The sequence below is a fragment of the Pleurodeles waltl genome, chromosome 11, assembly GCF_031143425.1.
Source record: "Pleurodeles waltl isolate 20211129_DDA chromosome 11, aPleWal1.hap1.20221129, whole genome shotgun sequence".
In the NCBI taxonomy this organism is placed as follows: Eukaryota; Metazoa; Chordata; class Amphibia; order Caudata; family Salamandridae; genus Pleurodeles; species Pleurodeles waltl.
This window is the reverse complement of record NC_090450.1, coordinates 655,791,610-655,815,658: the sequence shown is the minus strand read 5'-3', so window position 1 is coordinate 655,815,658 and position 24,049 is coordinate 655,791,610. Positions and strand designations below refer to the sequence as shown.

The 24,049-nt window shown below is 45.2% G+C and overlaps 1 protein-coding gene across 2 annotated transcripts in view; it reads left to right on the top strand.

Annotated features, from left to right (window-relative positions):
- LRRTM4 (leucine rich repeat transmembrane neuronal 4) overlaps positions 1-24,049 on the top strand; it is a 1,757,998-nt gene that overhangs the window by 1,584,213 nt on the left and 149,736 nt on the right. The gene's annotated exons all lie outside the window — the stretch shown is intronic.

Genomic DNA, 24,049 nt, shown 5'->3' with positions numbered 1-24,049 from the left:
GGGGGGCATGTTGGGCCTGGTGGGGGGCCTGGCGGGGATGGGGGGCATGTTGGGCATGGCGGGGGCCTGGCGGGGGGCCTGGCGGGGATGGGTGGCATGTTGGGCATGGCGGGGGGCCTGGCGGGGATGGGGGGCATGTTGGGCATGGCGGGGGGCCTGGCGGGGGGCCTGGCGGGATGGGGGGCGTTGGGCCACTGGAAAGGAAAATGCTGAGTAACTTGAACGTGGTATTTCTCCCTCCCTGTACGTGTCACATAGGTCCGCGCCCATGAGAAGATCGGGATTTGGCGTGCCATCGCCAAGGAAGTCCGGGCCCTGGGGGTCCACCATCGACGGGGCACCCACTGCCGCAAGAGGTGGGAGGACATCCGCCGCGGGACCAAGAAGACCGCCGAGTCTCTGCTGGGGATGGCCTCCCAACGTAGGCGGGGTGCCTGCCGTCAACTGAGCCCCCTGATGTTCCGGATCCTGGCGGTGGCCTACCCTGATTTGGATGGGCGCGTGAGGGCAGCACAGCAGACACAAGGGGGTGAGTCCAAGCATTATCTACTCTGTTGTCGCGCAGTGGAGGTGTCTGGGTGGGGGAGGAGGGCTGGGGGTCCCCCTAGGCCAGGGCGATATCTGTAGGCTGGGCACCCCCGTAAGCCCCTGTGTCCCCAGCCACCACCCTCAGTAGTTTGTCAGTACAGCCATCCCTGGGCCGTGTCATCCATGGGTGCAGTTGTCAACTCTAGGCGTGTAGGGCATGTTCCACGGAATGCGTAGCGGACCCCAAGTGCGCAACTTAGTGCAGGGGGCATCTGTGTCTGTCATGTCCGCTAACTGTACCGGAGATCCATGTAATCAATATCCCTTTATTTCTCTCTCCCCCCCCCTTTTTGTTTGTCTTTCTGTGCTTGTGTGCATCAGCATCATCAGGCGGAGGAGAAGTGGCATCGGGGCAGGAGGGAGCTGCATCTCACATGGCCCAGGAGGGCCATGCCACAGAGTCAGACTGGACCAGTGAGACGGAGGGCGAGGGGAGCTCCACGACGGGGACGACTGGACCCTGCAGCGACACGGACACGTCCTCGGAAGGGGGCTCCCTTGCGGGGGTGGCACCATCCGTGCCCCCCGCCATCACAGGTACAGCCGCCACCCAGCGCACCATCTCCGCCCTCCCAGCAGCCCCTCAGCGTTCGCCCCGTGCCCGCTCTGCCAGGAAGCCGGGCATCTCCTTCACCCCAGGCACCTCAGGCCCTGCCCCTGTTACCCCCGCTGCCCTCAGTGAGGAGGTCATTGACCTCCTCCGAACGCTCATTGTTGGGCAGACTACCCTTTTGAATGCCATCCAGGGGGTGGAGAGGGAGGTTCATCGCAGCAATGCGTACCTGGAGGGCATTCATTCGGGTCAGGCTGCCCATCAGCGATCGTTCCAGGCTCTGGCCTCAGCACTGACGGCAGCCATTGTCCCTGTCTCCTGCCTGCCTCTACTAACTCCCTCCTCCCAGTCTCCTGTTCCTCTGCCTGTCCCACCCACACCATCAGACCAGCCTGCACACACCTCAACACCCAAGAGAAGCTCATCCAAACATAAGCACCACAGATCACGCAGACATTCACACACGCAACATTCCGATGCAGACATGCCAACAGTCACTACCACCTCTGTGACCCCCACCTCCTCGTCTCCCTCCTCCCTCCCTGTGACGTCTACACTCACACCTCCATTCACCTCACCATCAGCCAGTGTTTCCATCACCAGCACACCCTCCACTCCAGTCCGCACACGTGCAGTCACCACCCCCACTGCCATTTACACGTCCCCTGTGTCCTCTCCCACTGTGTCTGTCACCCCCTCTTCCACACCACACAAACGCAGCCACCCACCCACCCAACAGCCATCCACCTCACGACAGCCTATCCCTCCTGCACCTGCACCCAAAGACAGCAAACGTGACTCACCTACAACCACATCCTCTCCCTCCACTCCCATTCCCACTGTACCTACCACTCTCCATTGTCCCAAGAAGCTCTTCCTCGCCACTACTAACTTCTTTCCTGACCCTGAGCCCCCCCCTCCTTCTCGTCGGGGTAAGAAGAGCACCTCAGCCACCACCAGCCCTGCAGCCCCCTTGACAAGGGTGCAGGGGTATTGGAGCCCGCCAGCCCGCATGTCTGGATCTTCGCCCAGCAGCAAGGGGACAGCCAGCCCACCCCCTGGGAAGAGGAGCAGAAGGCGGAAGGGGCGCCGCAGGAGCCCGCCTTCTACATCCCCCCCGGACACCACCCAGAGACAGTCACCAGCCACAGCTCCAAAGGGAGGAAAGGGCCACAGGCCGACGACTAAGGAGGGCAAGGGCAGCAAGTTGGAGAGGTCAGGCAGCAGGCCTGCTGCCCAGGAGGAGCCCACAACCCCCATAGCCGCTGCCCCGGGAGGAACCGGCACAGCTGCCCCGGGAGAGCCCACCAGCCCCATAGCCGCTGCCCAGGGAGGACCCAGCCCAGCTGGCCAGGAGGGCCCCACCACCCACAGCCCAGGTGGGCAGTGAAGGAGCACCATCCCCGCTGCCCAGGAGGGCACCACCAGGCATTTAGCAGTTGGCCATAGACCGTCCGCCGTCTCAAGAACCGCTGAACTGGGCCCTTCAAGGCAAGAACCGCTGAACTGGGCCCCGCCGTCTCAAGAACCGCTGAACTGGGCCCCGCCGTCTCAAGAACCGCTGAACTGGGCCCTTCAGGGCAAGAACCGCTGGCCCTTTGGCAGACGTGGCAGGGCAGGATCTATCTCGGGCAGGGCTGCAGGATGTCCTCTGGCCAACTTGCCTCCTCCAGTGGCAGTGGGGTCTGTTATGGACTGTATGGACTGTGGCTTTGCTGTCCCCAGGATGGCCCAGTGGGCAGGCCACCCACTGTATGGACTGTTTGGACTGTGGCTTTGCTCTCCCAGGATGGCCCAGTGGGCAGGCCACCCACTGTATGGACTGTATGGACTGTGGCTTTGCTCTCCCCAGGATGGCCCAGTGGGCAGGCCACCCACTGTATGGACTGTATGGACTGTGGCCTTGCTCTCCCCAGGATGGCCCAGTGGGCAGGCCACCCACTGTATGGACTGTTTGGACTGTGGCTTTGCTCTCCCCAGGATGGCCCAGTGGGCAGGCCACCCACTGTATGGACTGTATGGACTGTGGCTTTGCTCTCCCCAGGATGGCCCAGTGGGCAGGCCACCCACTGTATGGACTGTATGGACTGTGGCTTTGCTCTCCCCAGGATGGCCCAGTGGGCAGGCCACCCACTGTATGGACTGTATGGACTGTGGCTTTGCTCTCCCCAGGATGGCCCAGTGGGCAGGCCACCCACTGTATGGACTGTATGGACTGTGGCTTTGCTCTCCCGAGGATGGCCCAGTGGTCATGGAGTCCCCTCGTGGATCTGGCGTCGTGTACTCAAGTGGCTGAGGTGCCCCCCCTTCCCTTCCCCCTGAGGTGCCTGTCCTATTTTCTTTCTGATGCCCCTGCAGTGTTCTCTCCGTGGAGTTCTTGTCGTGGGACTGGGCCTTGCCCCTTTGCACAGGACCCCTGTGATCCACGGACAGTGGTTGGACTACATTTAGTAGCTGTATATATTTTGTACATAGTTTATTTATTTTTTGGGATTAATGGCGTACATATTTCAATATATCTGCCCGTTTATGATCTCTTCTTTTGGTCTTTGCATTATTTCGGAGGGGGGTGGTTTGTGGGTTGTGACAGTGATCTGTGGGAATGCATTGATATGTGTGTTGTAGTGGGTGTGGGTGGGTGGGTGTGTGCCGGTAATCTTTTCCCTCCCCTGTGTCGTAGGTGCAGTACTCACCGATGTCTTCCGCGCCGCCGGGCGTGCTCCTGGTATATGAGGAGGAATAGGAGTGCGGGGATGACCTGTAACTCTGGCTCCATACTGCCGGAATCTCGCGTGGAGTGCGTAGAGGTGAGCGTTTTCCCGTTCGTAGTCTGTTTCCGCCGTGTTCTTATCGGCGGTGCTCCCGCCCCGGAAAAGGTGGCAGATTGGTGGGTCGTAATAGGGTGGGCGGTACTTTGTCTGCCGCCGGGCTGTTGGCGGGAACCGCCGCGCTGTTTGTTTGTACCGCTGTGGCGGTCGGAGTGTTAAGTTGGCGGGCTGTGTTGGCGGTTCCCGCCAGGGTCAGAATTGCATATTTTAGACCGCCGGCCTGTTGGCGGCTTGGCCGCCGCTTTATCACCGACCGCCAGGGTCAGAATGAGGGCCAATGTGTACAAAAAAAGTCATTTTGAGAAATGCCTTCCAATTCACATGCTAATTTGGGTATCCCCACATTCAGAAATTTGCAAATAACTAATTCTTCTGAATTCCATATTCTGTGTCCATTTTGGAAATACATACGTTTCCTTGATACTTATTTTTCACTCTTTATATTTGACCAAATCGACTACTGTATACCCGGTACACAATGATAAAACATTGCACGGTGCATCACAGTTATTTGCTCTGGGTACAGAGGGCTATTGGTGAACCTACAAACCCTATATATCTTTACAACCAGAAGGGTCCAGTGGATGTAACAGTATATTGTTTTTTGAAAATCTGCCATAGTTAGAAGTTACAGATGAAAATGTAGACACAATGGCTGTTTTTTCAACTCAATCCAATATTTGTTTATTTCAACTGTTACTTTCTATGGGAAAACCTTGAAGGATCTACACAAATGACCCCTTGCTTAATTTGGAATTCTCTCTACTTTTCAGGAATGTATAGCTTTCTGGGATCCACCATTGGTTTCATACCCATTTCAACCACTAACTCGAAAGAGGTTGACACAACAAAAAAATAGGAAAAGTGGGCTACGTCCCAGTAAAATGCTAAAACGGGGTTAAACAGTTTGGCCTTCTGATTCACATCTGCCTGTTCCTGAAAGCTGGGTAGATGGAAATTTTAGCATTCCAAAACGTTTGTTGTTGCCTTTTGCTCAAAAGAAACAGATGCTTTCTTTTGCGGCACATTTCTCCTATTTTTCCCCAAAAATCAAAAGGTAGCTGTATTCAGGCTAATTTCTTGGTTCCCTCCAGAGGAATCAACAAACCCTGGGTACCTGTAGAATCCCCAAGATGTTGGAAAAAGAAGAGACAAACTTGGTGTGGATCCCTTATGTAGACAAAAAGTTATGGAGGCCTAAGCATGACCTACCCCAAATAGCCACAAAAAAAGCTTAGCACGTTGAGGGATAACATGGGGGAGTTAGCAGCAAAAGTGTTAAACACTTATAAAGATACATCTTGTAGACAGTGGCACTCTAAGGTGAAATCTTAGAGTACAAAAATTACAAAATACCATAAAACGGTAGTGCAATATAGACACAAACCAAGACCCCATTAAATAAACCTTATGTTTGTTTAGTGATCATTAGATAAAGGTGAATGCCTGAACAGTCCTGAAAATGAGAAACACAAAACAAGGAAATGGAATTGTGATGAAACGGAAGGGTTGTTCACTGCCAACCAAGCACATTCATGCTCACTATCCTTTGCAAATTCTGTACTATACAATGAAGGATTACAGTCTTCTTGGAAAAACAGGGTAATTCATTAAAGGTTCACTATCATCACCATTTCTAATCATAGTGAATTCCATTGGCAAAAATTGACAGAAACAAAAGAGAAGCAGAGTAGCAATAATTAAACAGTATAAATCTGTAATAAATTACAAAGTATTGCATAGTTTGTGAAAGTGGAGTAAGGTTTCCAGGAAGGTAAGCATATATACTGGTTCTGCAGTACATGTGATTGCGTTCTTAGAATGGTGACATCTCAAGACATGGTCGAACCAATGCAGTGTTAGTTTCTATAACCTCCATGATCGAGGAAACTTGACAATGGAAGTGTGGTAAACCACAGCTTGCTCAACAGAGACAATAATGTGTGCACCCAGCGGGACAAGTGGCACATCAAGACAACTCATGCCCAAAGTGTTAAAGGTAGCAGGCAGGTTAACTGGGTTCTGATCACCTGCAATACAAGCATAGTAAACTAACAACAATAAAATGGGATGTAGGGATGGATTGTAATCCCCAGATAGAGTCACTACTCTGCTCACTGTGAGCTGTTGTTTTTTGAGGCAATCCTGCATGATCTATGGTTAGGTACAGGGACTGTGTATATGTGCCTTGTCTGCATCTCTGTACTCCTTAGGGCAACTGTTTATGTCACATAGGCAACATCATCAACAGATCTTCAGCAGGTCCCTCATATTTGGACGCAACTAAGATAAAATGAGAAGTACTCTATTACATGTGGTGGAAGCCCCACAGTAAGACTCATTCAGTTCTCTGTTGTCTACTGTATCCAACAAGCTAGCGGACAGCTTCAGCATTTATTTGCAAGTCCTGGCAGCTATGCAGTAGCACACCATCTTTCAAGTTCAGTACAGTCCAGTACATCCTTTACAGTTCAAAAATCCAATCAGCTAGGTTGGGGGAAGAGTTTCCTCACTTAGAGAGACTTTTGGGAAAGTACCTCTTGCCCTCTTCCAAAAATACATTGTGGTGGCTCACAGCTATCTGTAGCTGTCTACATATAACCACGCTCTGGTGGTAAACCATATGTATTCCCCTAACACAGGTCATGGAAACAAAGGAACATGAGAGGAATATGGTTTTAGCTGTCCCTGATGTGGTCTGGGGCAGCATCCACTCTCTTTCAACTATCATTTGTACAAATAAAAGGTGTGCACGATCAGCTAACTAGTAATCATTATGGCATGCACCACTAGCGACTGTTAATTGTCTACTGTATTCACACATTCTCAAGTTTTTATAACTTATTGTAAAAATAAGCATATAACATCAACAGGAACACTACCCAATCTTCTCCAGGTCGCTGCACTTCATTTAAAAGAGAAGGCCAGTAGGCATCACCTCTAGGTGCAGCTCCTGACCGATAAAATTAAAATTCTGCCAGAAGTCAACATCGGTGCAGTGAGGGTCTGTCAGACTACAAAATAGAATGACCAAAAGAATAATCTCATAGCATACTAAAGGGTTCTAAGGAAGCAGAAGATGTACTTGGAGTTTGAGGGGTTCCTTAGCAAGAGCCAAACTGTTGTCTAAAACAACAAAACTGAACATCATGGACAAAAGGGAAAAAAATGGCATGGGATGGTATAGCTGCAGAGGTGGTCATGGACTTTGATGTTACATGAAAGAAGGAGACATAGGTATGTGGGGCACTCAACATTAACTGTTTCACCACTTTAGCACATTCCATACTTTCCCCTACACAAATTTAAAAAGAAAACAAGTAAACAGGTAATCTATTTTTTCTGCTCTTCACAGGAGCACAATGTCACCAGCAAAGGGCCCTCAGTATCCTTGTCAGTTCTATGTCAGTATATCTCAAACAAAAATATACCCAGACATAAAAATTGTTTCCTAAATGAAAATTCCATTCCATTTTCATTATTAAGCTAATTCAAGAATTGTATTAACTCCCCAAGTAATCAAAATGTAGGACACAAAATTGATGTCAGCTAATATACTGATGGTAATACTCTAGTACAACACCTCACTTACTAGGTTAATGTTTTTTGCATAAGAAGATCCTGGAAACATTCACCCTTTTGTTCCCCAAGTGCTTAATGTTTGCCAGTGTCTGCCAGTGCTTGCCACCGTCACTTATTTTTAAATCTGGTACTTGTTTATTAGAGTACACCACATGGTGGCAGCCTCAGCCTATATCGTGTTTAGCACAAGTGGTTAGCAAATCAATGCATTAACAATAAGAAACCTCACACTTCCAGACCATCCCTACAGCTTGGGGAAACACCCAGTAATCCCAAAAGTCACCCTTGGTTAAGTGTGATGGTTAGCAGGTAATTCCATTAGAAAGAAAATGAGGTGAACCCAGTAACCCCTGGACCTGGGCATATAAATATAGATCAAAATTGTGTCAGCCCCAAGGGAGAAGTATAACGCTTGACTTCCATCGCAATAGCTAAAAATAACTCAAAAGCTTTTTTTGTAGCAATGAACCTATCTTATTCTTTCGCCTTTCATTTAATAAACTATTTTAATTTCATTATGCAAGAATAAAAATTAAATACAAATTCTAAATACGATAGGTGCTCCTAGAGTGCCGGTGCAGTATAGGTGAATAATGTGATTAAGGTGCCACAGTGTTATATACAGTAAAAATGTGGTTAAAAATGTTTATGATCTCCACAGAGACCCCTATAATGCAGGTGTCTAGAAGTCACTATTCATTTTGCCATAAATCCACATCCAATCTTGTTGACATTTCAACCCAGCATATGAGAACAAATCATTAATGCATACGTAGCTTCAATCCATTGCTTCATTTATGATTGAAACATACTAGGTAGAAATGGCAATAATTTAATGAAAAGAAAGCCCAGAAATATGAAGGTTAATAAAGGTAAGATAATATATCACACAGTCGAAATTAGAAGAGCTCTCGTGGATACCAAACAGAATCTGCAGTAAATAAAGAGTAGGATTTGGGCCTATTTTCCCACAGTATCCAAGAACAATCTTAAACTATACCCGTAAGTACACCTTCAATATTTAATTTTCTTTCCAAGCCAGTTGAGGGAGTGAATAAGGCAGATTGAGTGAGGTACCACACATGTATCAAGCGCACACAGGTCTTTAAGTGGGCCATGTCCTGTCAGCGCTGAGCACCAGCAGTTCTAAAAAGTATGTGCTTAGACGGGTCCCTAATGGGCTCTCCATTTTTGCCCTTCCCCTCAGGGTGAAAACAAATCTTAACTCTGAAGCAGTACAACCCTTCACTGCCTTTAATGTAACTTCAAAGAGACTTGTTATAATTCTTTCTCAGTCTTATAATTTCAATGTTATATCCAATGAAGCCATTGTTGTTGCTTATTTATCTTATGCATCTAACAACCACTGATAAAGCAAATAGTTCTGGCTTGTTGTAGGTGTTATGTTACTTGTTGTATTATTTATCTAATGCAATGACAAAAAGAAGTAGCAAAATACCAGTCGGGCTACACACTATGTGCTAAGCACAGATTTTTAGCTTATGTGTTTTCACGCCATGCCCTTAATTACATCAGCAACGACCCTTTGAGAGACCCCCAGGTTTTTCATTCCACTTAAAACCTTGAACACATACTATTCAGTCAATTTGCTACAATTCAAATCTAGTGAGGCACATGGGTTTTTGGACCCAACTAAATCTATTATTAATATCTTACAATATTATTAAATAAGAAAAAGAGGACGTGGGCATGGAATATCTCATACATTCAACCTAAAGTGCAATATATGAATAGAGTGCAAAATGGTAAATCCAAAAAAGGAAGAATAAAAGTAGGTGATGAACAATCCTATACAAGAAAAGTTCAGACAAAAGCTTGGCAAGACTCTTGCTCCATAAAGAAGAAATATAATTTTAAAGTGGATGTAAATCTTAACATTTAAAAACTAGCCTGGCTAGTACAAGAGGTTTCGCTGACCAAAGGCTTACCATTCTCTTGCTTGAGTCCTAGTCTGTGTCTTGAAGTTACAAGTAAATTGGAAAAGCAAGTCTTACAATCCAAGCTTGTTCACCATTGAGAACATTATTCCAGCCTGTCGCATACACATTTGTGTCTTTCTAGTGAAGAAGGGTGTGTGACACAATAATCCAAAAATCAAAGATATATCAAAGAAAGGCCCAAAAAATAGTTTAATGAGCTTAATGGTGCTTTTGATTACTTAACACTCATATTAATGACAAGTCAGTCGAAATAATCATCGTCAATCAATATACTAGGATTCCTAGAAAATCATTAAAAAACATAAATGGCTTAAAGGGTAAAAAGTCTTAAATTATTATTGAGGTCCCAAAACATCCAGTGCATGTTCAGGCTACAGTTTATGAGTTGTTGGTTTCTTCTAATTTTAAAAAGTCACTAACCTAGGTGTAAGGGTACAGGAAAACACACAGATAATTTAGTAGCTGCAACTCCAGGTTTACTATGTACAGCATCAGAAGAGACCTCGTCCACTTTCAAGTCCCATCAACTTACTGAGATTCAATCTATACATATTCCACCCTGGAAACTACCCCACATTCTAGTTTCTTCATCACTCCTCCGATACAGAACACCACACCAACTCCCTCACCCAATATCATGAACAAGGATAAATAATTAAAACAAAGTGAGCATGGACAATATAAGTAACAAATACCAGTCCAAAACAAGGTACATGCAGAAGTAAAACACCCACTTCACATAGTCTTGTAAATGGAGAGGAACTTTTCTCACATGTTGAGGCCTACAGAGACCAAAATGTTCATTTCTGATATTCTCAAGGGTCATCACATCTTTGAAAGTATGTTCATTTTGTGAATTCCAAGGTATCAGCACATCTTCCGATGTTGAGAAGTACCTAAGCACTCTGTTCAAGTTCCAAATTCAGTGATCACTTGTTTTTATTGCATTTTTGAACACCTTGATCACTTTTAAGGATTGACTATATTTGGAGGTACCACCACCCTTCCTGGGAGATTCTATCTTCACCTAGTCCCCTACATGCACCACTATGTTCCTAAAACCCTTTCTAACATCATATCACCTTTTCCTCTTCACCATTTTCCCCCTTTTCTTTTCTTTCCACTTCTTTTTTTCCCAACCTGTTCATCCATCACCATTTGCTTCTCTGAAACCCACATGAGAATAACCTCTGTATTGGCCACTCTACCTGTGAACAATTAAAAAAAGACATACGCCTTGAGGAATACAGTGTGAAGCAGTACTCACTCACCTTTTTCTTTATGGCCACTTCCCAACTGATTCCCAACACCAGAGCTTGCTGCAAAGTCTCTTTCAATATCTTGATAAATCTCTCCACTACACCATTGCATTCTGGGTGATACAGTGCCACCTTCTCATGTTTTATTCCTCTTGCTCTCAGAAATTCCTCTACTACTCTTGACATTAATTGAATCCCATTGTCAGAGAGTAATGACAAAGGAAAACCTTCCCTCTCAAACAGATCTTCCAACAACTCAATCACATCAGACTCCACCAAACCCACAATCGTGATCTCAGGCCAACGTGAAAACATGTCCATGCATACCAACACTTATCCCTCATAGGATTTAATCTTCACAGGACCCATGATGTCAAGGGCAATGTCAGACCAGGGACCACTTGCTTGTTTCCTCAACTCCATAGGTTGCATTCTACACTTCAACACTTTAGCACTGTGCGAGCACTCAACACAGTTCCTCATCATCATATCAATGTATCCATCAATTGCAGGCCACCAATATCCTTCTCTGACTCTTTCTTTGGTCTTGGCAAACACCATTTGACTAGCATGAACATTATCAAGCAACCTTTCTTGCTCTTGAACCAGGGAAATCAATTTACTGCTTCTCAAGAGCAGACCATTAGTCAATGCCAACTCGTCTTTGACCTGCCAAACGTCCCTCACATCTTCATCACACTCTTTTAGTTTTTGACACCACCCAGCCCAAACTATCACCACAACCTTTTGCAAAGTACTATCGCTCTTCAAATCATCTCTCCAATCTCTTTCAGAAACAATCTCCTCTGCTATTATTGATTTCTTCATCCAAGACCTCACCCCAAACCAATCTCCTTCCTCTAAGTCTTCACTCTTCACATCACCCATTCTTGACAGTATGCCAAAAATGTGTTAGCACCTGGCAAATATGACACATCAAAATCATATTCCTGCAAAACTACCACCCACCAGCATATCTGGTGAGAGAAACAGTATATCCCTTTTTTGTGAACACTTCCCTGAGCATCTTGTGGTCATTTTGGACTACAAACTTTCTTCCCCAGAGAAACCTTTTCAACTTGTGATCAGCCCAGAAGACAGCAAGCACCTCTTTCTCCACCACTGAATAATTAAGTTCTGCTCCCCTCATGGCTCTGGAGGTAAATAGAACAGTTCTTTCTTTAGCATTCTTCGTTTGAATGAGGATCGCTCCTAACTTCTTAGAGCTTGCATCTGTCATCATGCATGACTCATCTGCTGGATCAAAACTTCCTAGATTTGGGGATACATTCAGACATTGTTTTACGATTTCAAATTCATCATCACAATTCTGACACCACACAAATTCCGTCCCATTCTTCAACAATTCTCTCATACAATATATTTCTCTGCAAAATTAGGCACAAACACATTGTAGAATTCAGTCATTCCCAGGAACTTTACAAGTTCTTCCTTATTATGTGGTGCATGAAGGTTACAAACAGTATTCACCAGGGCAGCCTTTGGTTTGATGCCAGACCTAGTTACAACATGACCGTAATAGTTGATCTCCTGCACATCAAATCTACACTTTTCTGCTCTCAAAGTCAGGCCAGCATCACAAAGTCTTGACAAAGCTCTCCTTAGCCTATCATCATGTTCCTTACAATTAACATCAAATATCAGGACATCATTCTGCTGTACCTTGACTTCTTCAATTCCCCAAAGGACGCCCTTCATTGACCTCTGAAAAACAGAGGCTGCTGAAATTAAACCAAAGGGCATTCTCAGGAATTTGAGGGTACCAAAAGGTATGACGAAAGTTGTTACTTCCTGAGATTGTCGATGCAACTTTATTTGATGGTAAGCAGAGGTTAGATCTAGAGAGGAGAAGTGATTTGCACCATCAAGGGAACTCAATATTTGACATATATTTGGAAGTGGATAGTCATCCACTTCCACTGCTTTTTTCAGCTCCCTCAATTTCACACAGAGTTTGGCCTCCCAGTTGGCTTTACAGGCCATGACCACTGGAGACAACCAATCTGTAGATTCCACCTCCTGTATGATACCACTATCAACACGGTTGTTTAATTCTAACAACATACTTTCTTTCACAAGCAGTGCACACTCCTGACCTTGGCTACTTTCAGTGAAACACTCAATCTCACCTTTATAAGGTGATAATAATTTTTAAAGAAACCCAACTTGTTAACAAAAACTTCAGGAAATTCCTTTGTCCACATCCTTCATCCATTTGAAACAGAGCTGACCACAGGTATTTCCCTAACACACACAGATTAATTCTCATTGGGATGTACATACACATATAGATCATGTTGATGAACCCAACTAATAAGCGAATCTACTGTCACAGAAATATATACTTTTCCTGGTATGATATTTCTTGAAATTCAATCGTACCCCACACATAACCCAATAAATCAATGGGTTCCCCACCATAACCTTTCAAGTTGATATCTGGCCTAAGAAGTTTCACTTTCCCATGTAGACGTTATTTGTAAAGGGTTTTAGGAATGAGTGTTATCTTGGCCCCAGAGTTAAATAGCATTTTCACCAGTTCATCACTGACCTTGACCAGCTCAAACAGGCCATCCCAAGAAAATCCCTTCACCTTAAAAATGTGAATTTCTTCCTCATTTCCTTCACTAACCTCATCAAATTCAACTTCCCGCACCATCTTTGAATCTTTTGACGATCTGCAGCACTTGGAAAAATGTTCCACAGGTCTTGTACGTGATTTTCTAACCCGGACAATCCTTATTGTTAGCAACATGTCCAGTATTACCACACCGAAAACATTCACCTTGAAATGATTTTGAACCTGGCTTGACCTCTGTGGATACCTTACTCTTAGATGCTTTCTCTTGAACAATTTTCACAGTGCTCCCTTCACCCTTCTCATTCCTGTCTCCTGCAACATCTTTGCATATTACCTTTGTAGGACTTTAAATGTTCATGTGTCTTGACAGTGGTGAGAACCTTCTGAAGAAAGAGGCTGTCTTTCTGCCACATACTTTTGCAGGCTTAATGTAACACACACCCAAGCATCAGTTGGTCTTTTAATCGCTCATAAAGAAACACACCAAATTTGCAAGTAGAAGCAAGTTTGCATAACTGCGTGATGTACTGTTCTACTGTCTCACCCAGATGTTGCATTCTTCTCCCAAAATGGTACCTCTCAAGAACTGTAGACTCATTGGGAAAGTAACACAAGCCCAATTTTTTTAGACAAATCTCAGACTCAGTCAAATTCGCAGCATCCTGATCTGAAAACTCAGGAAGATGTTTGAAAACGTCTTGCCCTTCTGACCCAAGACAATGCAACAAAAGCAATGTTTTCCTCTCTGCACTGAGAGAACTACTACATACCCGAGCATAGTGGATGAATACTTTCTTCCACTTTAGCCACGGAACGGATGGTTCCACAGGAGATGTAGAAAACAATGGAGGTGCTGGAACATTCTGCATGTCCCCTCACCCTAAAACAGAAAGTACTGATTAATAACAGTAGTGTAACAACAAATTCAACATCTAGTGCTAAAACCAACCTCACCAGTTAACCAGGAATATGTGGTTTCACACCAACAAAGTGTTTGTCATGCAAAAGAATAGACTAGGTAAGTTAAAATAAGTCTATCATGCTGAAACAGACTATCTCTAATCACAATGAGCATAGATTATTGTCCTATTTGAAAATAGAAAAACATATTGTAGCAAACGTTAAATAAAAAAGAGAGTTGTCAATGACAAGTGACCGTGTCACTGTGTATCCACTGTGAATTGTGAACTTCCATAATGTCAAAGCTAAAAATAGGCAATAAAGGTGAGTGTATCACCGCTGACACGCTTCTAACTCACTGGTGAGAGTGTCACAGCAAGCACATAAATGAACCTCCTCACTGTCAAAGCTGAAATAGCTAATAAAGGTGAGCATATTACCACTGACATGGTCTTAACCTACTGGTGAGTCACCGTAGCCACGTAGAGGTTGTCGGCTGAGAACTGGTGACACGCTTTTTAATTTACTGTGGAGCGGGCTGACTCCTAAGTTGTAGACACGCGGCGCAGCGCTGCACTCAAAGACCACGCACAGACCCTTTGGTGTTGCAGTCACACTCAGAACTGCGTCACCGCAGTTCCGTCCTTTATTTGTACCCTCGTGCTCCGTGCCCCTCCCGGACACGTTGAGCACGTTAACGTGATACAGAGAGCCCGTACGGCTCTCAGTCCCTCTTTACATCTCCCCCATGTTTTACTCCACATGGGGAGAGCTTAATCAGCGAAATTTAAATAAACAAATAAACGTAATAACGCTACACACTTTTAAATGCCACACTCATTCTGTTCATCATGCAGGGTATTTATGCTGTAGCAAACTGTTCACCAAACGAAATCTTTTAGATGACTACTCGGCGCCGGATTAGGGCGTAAGTTATATCTTCCCTTCCTGGTGTTAACACTTCCCTGTTCCGGAACCGAACCAAGTCCCACCGGGTCGATCCCAGCAGGCTCGAGGCCATTTTTCCTCTCTTCACTCAAAGTAGGTGACTCCTCAAAGGTGTCCTCCATGTCTTCACTTTCGCTGGTGAGCTCTCGTAAACCAGCCCTTTTAAAATGTGACACATTTCTCGTGACTCTTTGTCTCCCTCGCGCTGCTGTTATCATGGATCCTTTTACGCCGATCACCTCCCACACCTCCGGCTCAAAAGGCGTTCGGAACTTCCATCCTCCGCGGCGACATCGCACAACCACTCGTGCGAAACTTTGACCGACGTTGGCTACTCGCCCTTAGGTTGGTGGCTTTTCGCTTGTTTTGAGTAGCTTTTATATCCAATGCTGGAGGTTTCCATTTAGGGTAGGCGGGAATATAATCGCGCGGAGACACCTTGAACATCAACGATGAGGGAGCACAACCAGTCGTGCTATGAGGGGTTTGACGGTAAGCACTTAAAAATTGATAAAGACATTGTTCACTGTTCTCATTTTTCTCCACTCCAATCCTAAGAGCCCTATTCAGAGTTCGCATGAACCGTTCTACGTCTCCATTGGCTTGAGGCCAATAAGGCATTATCTTACGATGACGAATCGCCAGTCCATCGAGATATGACTTAAACTCTTGTCCATGAAAAGGAGGACCATTATCTGTTCGGATTTCATCCGGCAGACCAAACAAAGCGAAAGTCTTTTGTAGAATGGGTCTTATATTTTCAAACGACGTCGACGCCACCACCTCCACCACTGGGAATTTGGTATAAGAGTCGATTAACACTACCGTCAGTCTTCCGTCTGGGAAACTCCCAAAGTCCATGCTTACTTTAGCCCACGGTTTCAGAGTGGCCGGTTCAGTTATTACTGGGCAAGTCGGAGGTTCTATAGACGTGATGACACACGAATGGCATTTCCCTACCATTTCATCCACCTGCGTATCCATTCCTGGAAACCAGACCTTAGCTCGTAACCTCGCTTTTGTTTTGGCAGCCCCTTGATGTCCTTGATGAGCCAAATCAATGACCCTTGACCAGAGACACTGTGGAAGCACAATTCGTCGTCCTCTTAGAATTAACCCATCACCATCCGTAGACAGTTCATCTCTCACCCTCCAGATGCTCTGCATGGCCACCTTTTGCACAGGGCACGACACCTGAGTCTTCTCTAGAAAATACTTCCATTGTTTGCGACCTAAGGCCTCTTTGACGCTATTCAACATCACATCGTCCCGTGTGGCACTCACAATGTCAGTCACGAGGAGAGCATTTGGACATGCCGACTGTACCACCATGCTCACAAAAACTTCCGTATTCTCTTCCTCTTGTTTCTGGTGACCATCAACAATATCAGGAGACGGATGTCGAGACAGATAAACCGCCGGATTATTAGCACCAGGCCGATACACCACTGTGAATCTATACGGCTGAAGCAAAACAGTCCACCGCTCTATTCTCGGAGGTGCAAGACGCGGACTTCCCATAAACAACGGGACCAGAGGCTTGTGATCAGTTACGACCGTAAACTCATGTCCATACAAATACAGATGAAAATGGCGGCATGCCCATCGAATTGCCAACGCCTCCCTCTCGATCTGAGCATATCGGGTTTCCACCGCCGACAACGCCCGGCTGGCGTATGCAACAGGGATCCACTCCTGATGTCGCCGTTCCTGTAAGAGCACGGCTCCAAGTCCAACGGGGCTCGCGTCAACTACCACTTCCGTTTTCCTACTTGGGTCAAAATATGCCATCGTTGCTTTATCTAGTAAGGCACTTTTAATCTCTATGAAGGCCTGCTGAGCACTGGAAGTCCATTCCCACCGGTGCTGCCCTTTCGTGAGCTGTCTAAGCGGTTCAGACATGGTGGCAAGTTGGGGAATGAATCTTCCACAATAAGTAGCCATTCCCAGAAAGCTACGAACTTCTGTTGGGTTCAGCGGAACAGGGGCTTGACGTATGGCTTCAGCCTTCCTGGGATCCACTTGCAAACCTTCTTTAGAAAACACGTACCCAAAAAACTCTACCGAGTTTTGAAAGAAAGCACACTTCTTCTTATGCAGCGTCAGCCCTGCTCCAGCCAATCTTTTCAAGGTCGCCCTCAGATGACGATGGTGCTCTTCTCTAGTTTTAGAGTATATTAAAATGTCATCACTCAAGTTAATGACTCCTGGTAATCCGGACAGTGTTTCTCGAATTGCATTCTGAAACACTTCGGCAGCTGACGACACTCCAAAACTTAATCGTTTGTACCGTCGCAGCCCTACGTGCGTCGAGAAAGTAGTAACGTTCCGACTTTCCGGCTCTAGTTCTAGCTGATGGTAACCGGCATTAAGATCTAATTTGGAAAACCATTGGGCTCCGTTCAAATCGGCAATAATATCGTCCATAGTAGGGGTTATATGTCTCTCCCTCTTGATAGCCTTGTTAGGCAAGCGCATGTCTACACACAGACGGATCGCCCCCGGCTGTTTGGGTTTCAGCGCTATCACTAACGGTGACACCCATGGTGTCGGCCCATCCACTTTTTCAATGACTCCTTGTTCCTCCAACAACAGCAGCTCTTTCTCAACAATCGGGCGAAGATGAAACGGCACTCGGCGATGTCGCAAAGCCACAGGGACTACATTGGGGTCTATATGCAATTTGATGCACCTTCCTTTCAAATGACCCAGTCCTTCAAACAGCTGCGGAAACTCCTGGAGAAGGCGTTCCACTTGATTATCAAATATTTGACGCGCAAAGAACACCAACTCCAAATCTTCGGCCGTGTGACATCCTAGCAACGTGCCACGATCTCCAGCTACCACATAAAACTTCGCCTCTGTCGATCTGTTTCCACTACTCACAGCCACTTCTACCGTTCCTTTAAGGGGGAGTGGATCTTTACCCCCATAATTGTATATTTTAGTTGCTGTCATGGTAAGTGGCGGGGCAGGTACCAGCTTTTTGAAGAGGGTTTCATCCATGACATTGACAGACGCTCCCGTATCAATGAGTACAGACACCAGCGTGCCATTGATGTGCACCTCACTCATGGGTGGGGGTCTCCTTTTCCCCGGCTTTCCTCCCGTAAAGGATATTACAAAAATGTCTTCTTCATCGTCCTCTTCACAACCTGGACCACTCGCCATCGCTTGATCCCTTGCATCCTCCACACTTTTCGATACAGCCCGGACATTCGTGTCCCTTCCTTTCGGCACTCCTGGCTTATTTCTCCTGGATCTGCACACCTTCGCAAAATGTTTAGCTTTCCCACAGCGATTGCACGACTGACCTTTGGCCGGACACCCCGCATTCTGTCGATGTTCATAACCACAACTCCCGCAGACTCTCTCACCGGGTTTGCTGGGGTTCATCTTGCGAGGTGTGGCCGGACGTGTCTGGATAGCCTCCACTTGTTCCTCTTTGACTTGAACGGCACGAGTCGAAGAAGCAGCAGCCAACGACTGTCCTCTCACCGCCGCCATCGCATCAGCTCGCACTGCCGACAACTCATGTGACCTCGCTAAAATCAGAATATCGTCAAGGGACATGCCCTGTTGCCGAAGGATAAGCTTCCTTAAGGCATTGGACCGACATCCTTGAATAATCTGCGCTCGGATTTCTTCTTGCTGGTTCAGTCCCGTGCACGAACTCGCTAGTTTCCTCAATCGGGCGTAAAACATATCCATAGACTCTACTTCAGTCTGTTGAGCCTGTCTCAGTTTGAACCTTTCATAATCCGAGTTAAGCTGAGGATCAAAATATCTATTCAGCGCAGTCACTGCTGCACCAAAGTCCGACCTTTCACCTGTATCCGGCAAAGAATCAAACAACTCTTGTAGCTTGTCTCCCCCCATCAGCAGCATCACCGACCTGCGCACTTCACCATCCGTTTCTCGGGTTGCACAAAAATAGTTTTCTAGGCGATTAATCCATAGAAGCCACCTCGGCGCAGCAGTGGCCGGGTCAATCAGTTGGCTAAACGGTGGCAAAGAGGTAATCGAGGAGTGAATGCTATTGTTTAGTGGAGCTGGCAGACGGGGATTCCCTGGTGGTGGAGGGGGATTGGCATTGTTTGCATTGTCTGGCGGTGGTGCACTCATTTTTACACCCCTTCAATATAGTGTCTTTCCCGAGTCACTAATGTTCTTTTCTATTCTTTACTTAACTGTGTTCAAACTCGTTGTTTTTTTTTTTTTTCTTAATTTTTTTTTTCCCAAAAAAAAAAAAATCTTTTTTTTTTAAACACGCTCTCACCTGCGTGTCAGTTTTTTTTTTTTTTTTTTTTTTCCTCTTCAGCACATCCGCTGCCTCCTTCAGCAAGCGGAGTGCTTTTCACGGGCTTCCAGCCCCCACGTGGCAGACGCGCTGGCTCGCTCCAGCGAGCAGAGCGTTGTTCGGGGCCTCCCGACCCCACGTGTCAGACGCGCTGCCTCGCTCCAGCGAGCAGAGCGTTTTTCAGGGCCTCCCGACCCCACGTGTCAGACGCGCTGCTTCGCTCCCGCGAGCAGAGCGTTCTTTCCTTTTTTTTCTTGACGCGATCACTGCCCCACGTGGCAGTCGACACACAGGCGGGGCCTGGTCCGGGCGTAAATTTTCAGCTGCTCCGATAGCAGCGAGGACACGCCCGACGGGGCGGGGCAGGGCTCACCGTCTTGGGCTTCCCCGATCGGGAAGCCAAACCGCACCGCTTTCGCCGACGTGGGACTCTACACGAGGCGCCCGGGCACCACCAGCGGCCCTCGCCTCCTCTCAGCGGCCGACACCACACCACGTGGTCTTCTTTGTTTTTTTTTTTTTCGGGGCCAACACCACACCACGCTTCAGGTATATGTTACACCTCAACCACCTTACGATAGTCGCTTCATTGTAACGCAATGTCTTGGATCCCACTCGTCGCCATTGTAGACACGTGGCGCAGCGCTGCACTCAAAGACCACGCACATACCCTTTGGTGTTGCAGTCACACTCGGAACTGCGTCACCGCAGTTCCGTCCTTTATTTGTACCCTCGTGCTCCGTGTCCCTCCCGGACACGTTGAGCACGTTAACGTGATACAGAGAGCCCGTACGGCTCTCAGTCCCTCTTTACACTAAGTCACTCGCTTTCTGCGCGTTCACTCACAGGAACAACGGGGCACTGTGGACTTCCAGATCACATATCACTATGGCTCTGAAGGATTCCGGAGCATTCCTATGGTGATGCAACACCAGAAAAAGGGGCACAAATCACTGTAGCACGTTGATAGGGATGACATCCTACAGCATACGAGGCTTCAGAGTTGTTTTGTTGCCAGGCAATGAGGTGCGACTTATGAAGCCTGTCAGTGAGCTCCACAACTGAGTCCACATTTCAGTTGACTGAAGAGCTGGCAAATCCACATAAAAAACATTATGCGGATGTCCAATGGCTCACTATTGCATCAAGTCATATATGAAGGATACATTTGACTCAAATTATGAAAGAAAATATATTCTATGTAGGTATTTCAATTTGTATTGATTTTGTTCAAGATGATCTTTTATTTCCCGCTATATCTATTACAAAAATATCAAACTGCAAAAAATATAATGACAGAGTACTGATTGGAAAATATTGTGAAAACATTGTGAAAGTACGTGTAAGTTTACTATTCTTACCTCCACAACACTGATATATAACACATACCGATGCCCACTGGTCATAATTAGTGAAATAGTGAAACTTCGTACCACGGCCAAATAATTCAGCGTACCTCATTTATTATACCAAATGGCAGAAAAAAACTTGATGCGTTTCGGAGCACAGGCTCCTTGCTCACGAGTGCAGGTAGTCAAACCATTTAGAAGGTCCATTCACACTACATATGGATATCCTTGCCAGACCCATTACATAAACATAAAAGAAGGACTAAAATAGCACATTCACAACATTATTGGATAAACATGGCGGCCATTTTGGACTGGACTTTTTCCAGATCCTAAACAAATACCAATCACCATAAATCAAATCAAAACATTACCTATATACATTTATACAACAATATAACTAATAAATTACCTGCTATTCGTCACAATCCTAATTACAACATTATAAAGCCTATTTCATTAGTTATGACTAGTGGGCATCGGTATGTGTTGGAATATATATATATATATATATATATATATATATATATATATATATATAGTTTCTCTGGAGATAAGTAGTACTTACATTATCAAGAGCCAGGTCACTGCACTTCTGTTTCAGTTATATAGAACATATGATTGGTGATAAAACAAAATACATCCATAAGTTAAGTAACTAACATAAATATCTCACACTGCCAAGTACACGTCATACATCAAATTCTTCCGAAGTGAATGGAATGTGGTTGATCAAGGCAATATTGGTGCGGGATCATTGAGGGATTGATATATATATATATATATATATATATATATATATATATATATATATATATATATATATATATATATATATCAATAAACAGGTGCAACAAATTTTAACAGGGGAAAACGGTCAGTAGTTACTGAGACATACAGATTTTGGTGCTACCAGAATCCACACGTTTATTACTCAAATCCTCGCAATTTCGACCGGGGGGGGGGGGGTTGTAACAATTTTTTTTAGGGGCAAAAAACAGAACCTTGAATTCAACAAACTTGGAATCCGGCCATTAAAAGGAAGTTCCCCTCCATAATTCAGTAGAAATACTAGTGTGGTGAACAAAGAAGCAGGCAGAACAGAGATAAACCACCCTAGTTTACAATAACATAGAACTAGAGAATATCTGAGGTGTCTGATATTTAGTAATATATATCTACTGCAGTGCCGAGAGTTTGTATAATTATATGCTGTTTCTAAAGTTGGATTCAAACCCTTATATTAATGCAAACTGATTAAACACCTGATAGTTTTTTGATATTTTGCAGTGGTTGTCACCACAACTTGCACTTCGTTTTTTTCCTTAAAAAAAAAGTTGTTACAATGAGCATTTGTTTCAGTAGCTTAGGTACTGTACAATATTGTGCCAGCATCACAAAGCTGGTACCCTAGATCATTTGTAGAATGTCAATTATGTCCATCTACTGTGGTAAAGATGCTACTGGCCGTGTGCACAAGAACTGATGCAGGGAAAGATGGGGCAACATCCAAATGTGGATCAGAAAATACATTAAAGTACATGAGCTATTCACTACATTGAATGAATAAACTTGAACCTCACACAATTTACAGACAGCTGTCCTACTCAAATCTCTCAATCAAATTGAACAAATGAAAGATAATTTCTAAAGCGCAAACAGCTGCTTCCAAGTAAGCGTCCCAGCGCTAAGTTCACAAAAACAGCATTTTTATACACTTCTCTACCAGAGGTATCTAAGTTTCACTGAACAAAAAAATAAATCTTCGAATTGTCCTTCTAGCAAACTTTAAAACTGTGGCTCAGAGGTGGTCCAGCAAGGATCCACAGGCTAGAAGTGCAGAAAGAAAATAATCTTCGGTCTGCTCAGCCTTTGTTTACCCTGGGAATGCACAATAGATTTTGGTTTGTTGAACAAGGCAACCTTTTGTGTATAGCTCTGTGTGTAATCATTAATGATTTAGATTTTATTCTTTGCCTAACTAGCATCCAGTGCAGTTGCTTCAGACCTTCCTGAATGAACTGCCATTTGGGAATAGTCAGAACAGTTTGCACAGCTGTGTTCTTCACTCCTTGAAGCCGTGAAGCCTATCTAGCAATTCCATGAGTGTACTAGGTACAATATATTGGCATAATCCAATCTGGAGGTGATTAAGGCATGTACAATGTCTTTCCGAGTGACTACTGGGAGATATTTTAGTATCTTCTCTTTAAAGATTTAAGCAGTCAAAAACAAAAGGCTGCAGTGGACTGTACATATGGTTGAAATTATAGTTCAGTGTCCAACCGCACACCCATGCCTCTAGCAACTGATGGAATAGGAGGTTCCCCCAGTTTAGTTGCCCAGAGTCTCCTGATGTCCAATGGAGATGAATTCCCAGATACCAGAATTTGATTTATCTGAATTCATATGCAGACAGCTAATACACATCCAACTTGCTACGGCCAAAAGACATCCTTGAAAGTACACTTGTTGAAACACAAGCATCAACTGTGTATCACTGCATTGGATACAATATTAAATCTGCTAGGCTTATCTTCTAGAGCCAGTGGACCCATGTAAACATTAAACAGGGTAGGGCCACGGGTTGAGCCCTGTGGAAATCCACACCTTATTTCTCTAAAACAAGAAGTAGAAGGTGGTAAACATACTGCTTGTTGTCTGTTGGTAAGAAAAGATTTAATCTAATGCCAGGTTTATCAACGATACCATCCTTATCCAATCTCTACAGGATGTAGTGGAACAACATATCAAAAGTGGACGATAAGTCAAGAAGGATGACCACTGATTTTATTTCCTATATCGAGTTTGCTTCTACTAAATTCAATGACTTTTAAATGAGCTGATTCTATGCTGGAGCCTGCATTGAAACCTGATTGAGATATGTGAAGAGTATCAGTCCTTTCAATACGTCTGGTGAGCTGAAAGACCTTCCAGCAATTTTTGCATTGCAGGGAAAAAAAAAATGGGTTTAGAATTACTCATAATTTATCGGTCAGAATTTGTTTCTTTTCAGAAATGGCTGTACCAAAGACTTTTTCCAGGCCAACTAAACTATTCCATTGCTCCAGTGACAAACTGAGTAGAGTTAGTCATAAAGTTATAAGAAGATACTACCAGAGTCAAAATATTGGGGGGAGGGGCAGACAGCCATAGGAGAGACTGATCTGAGTTTTTGG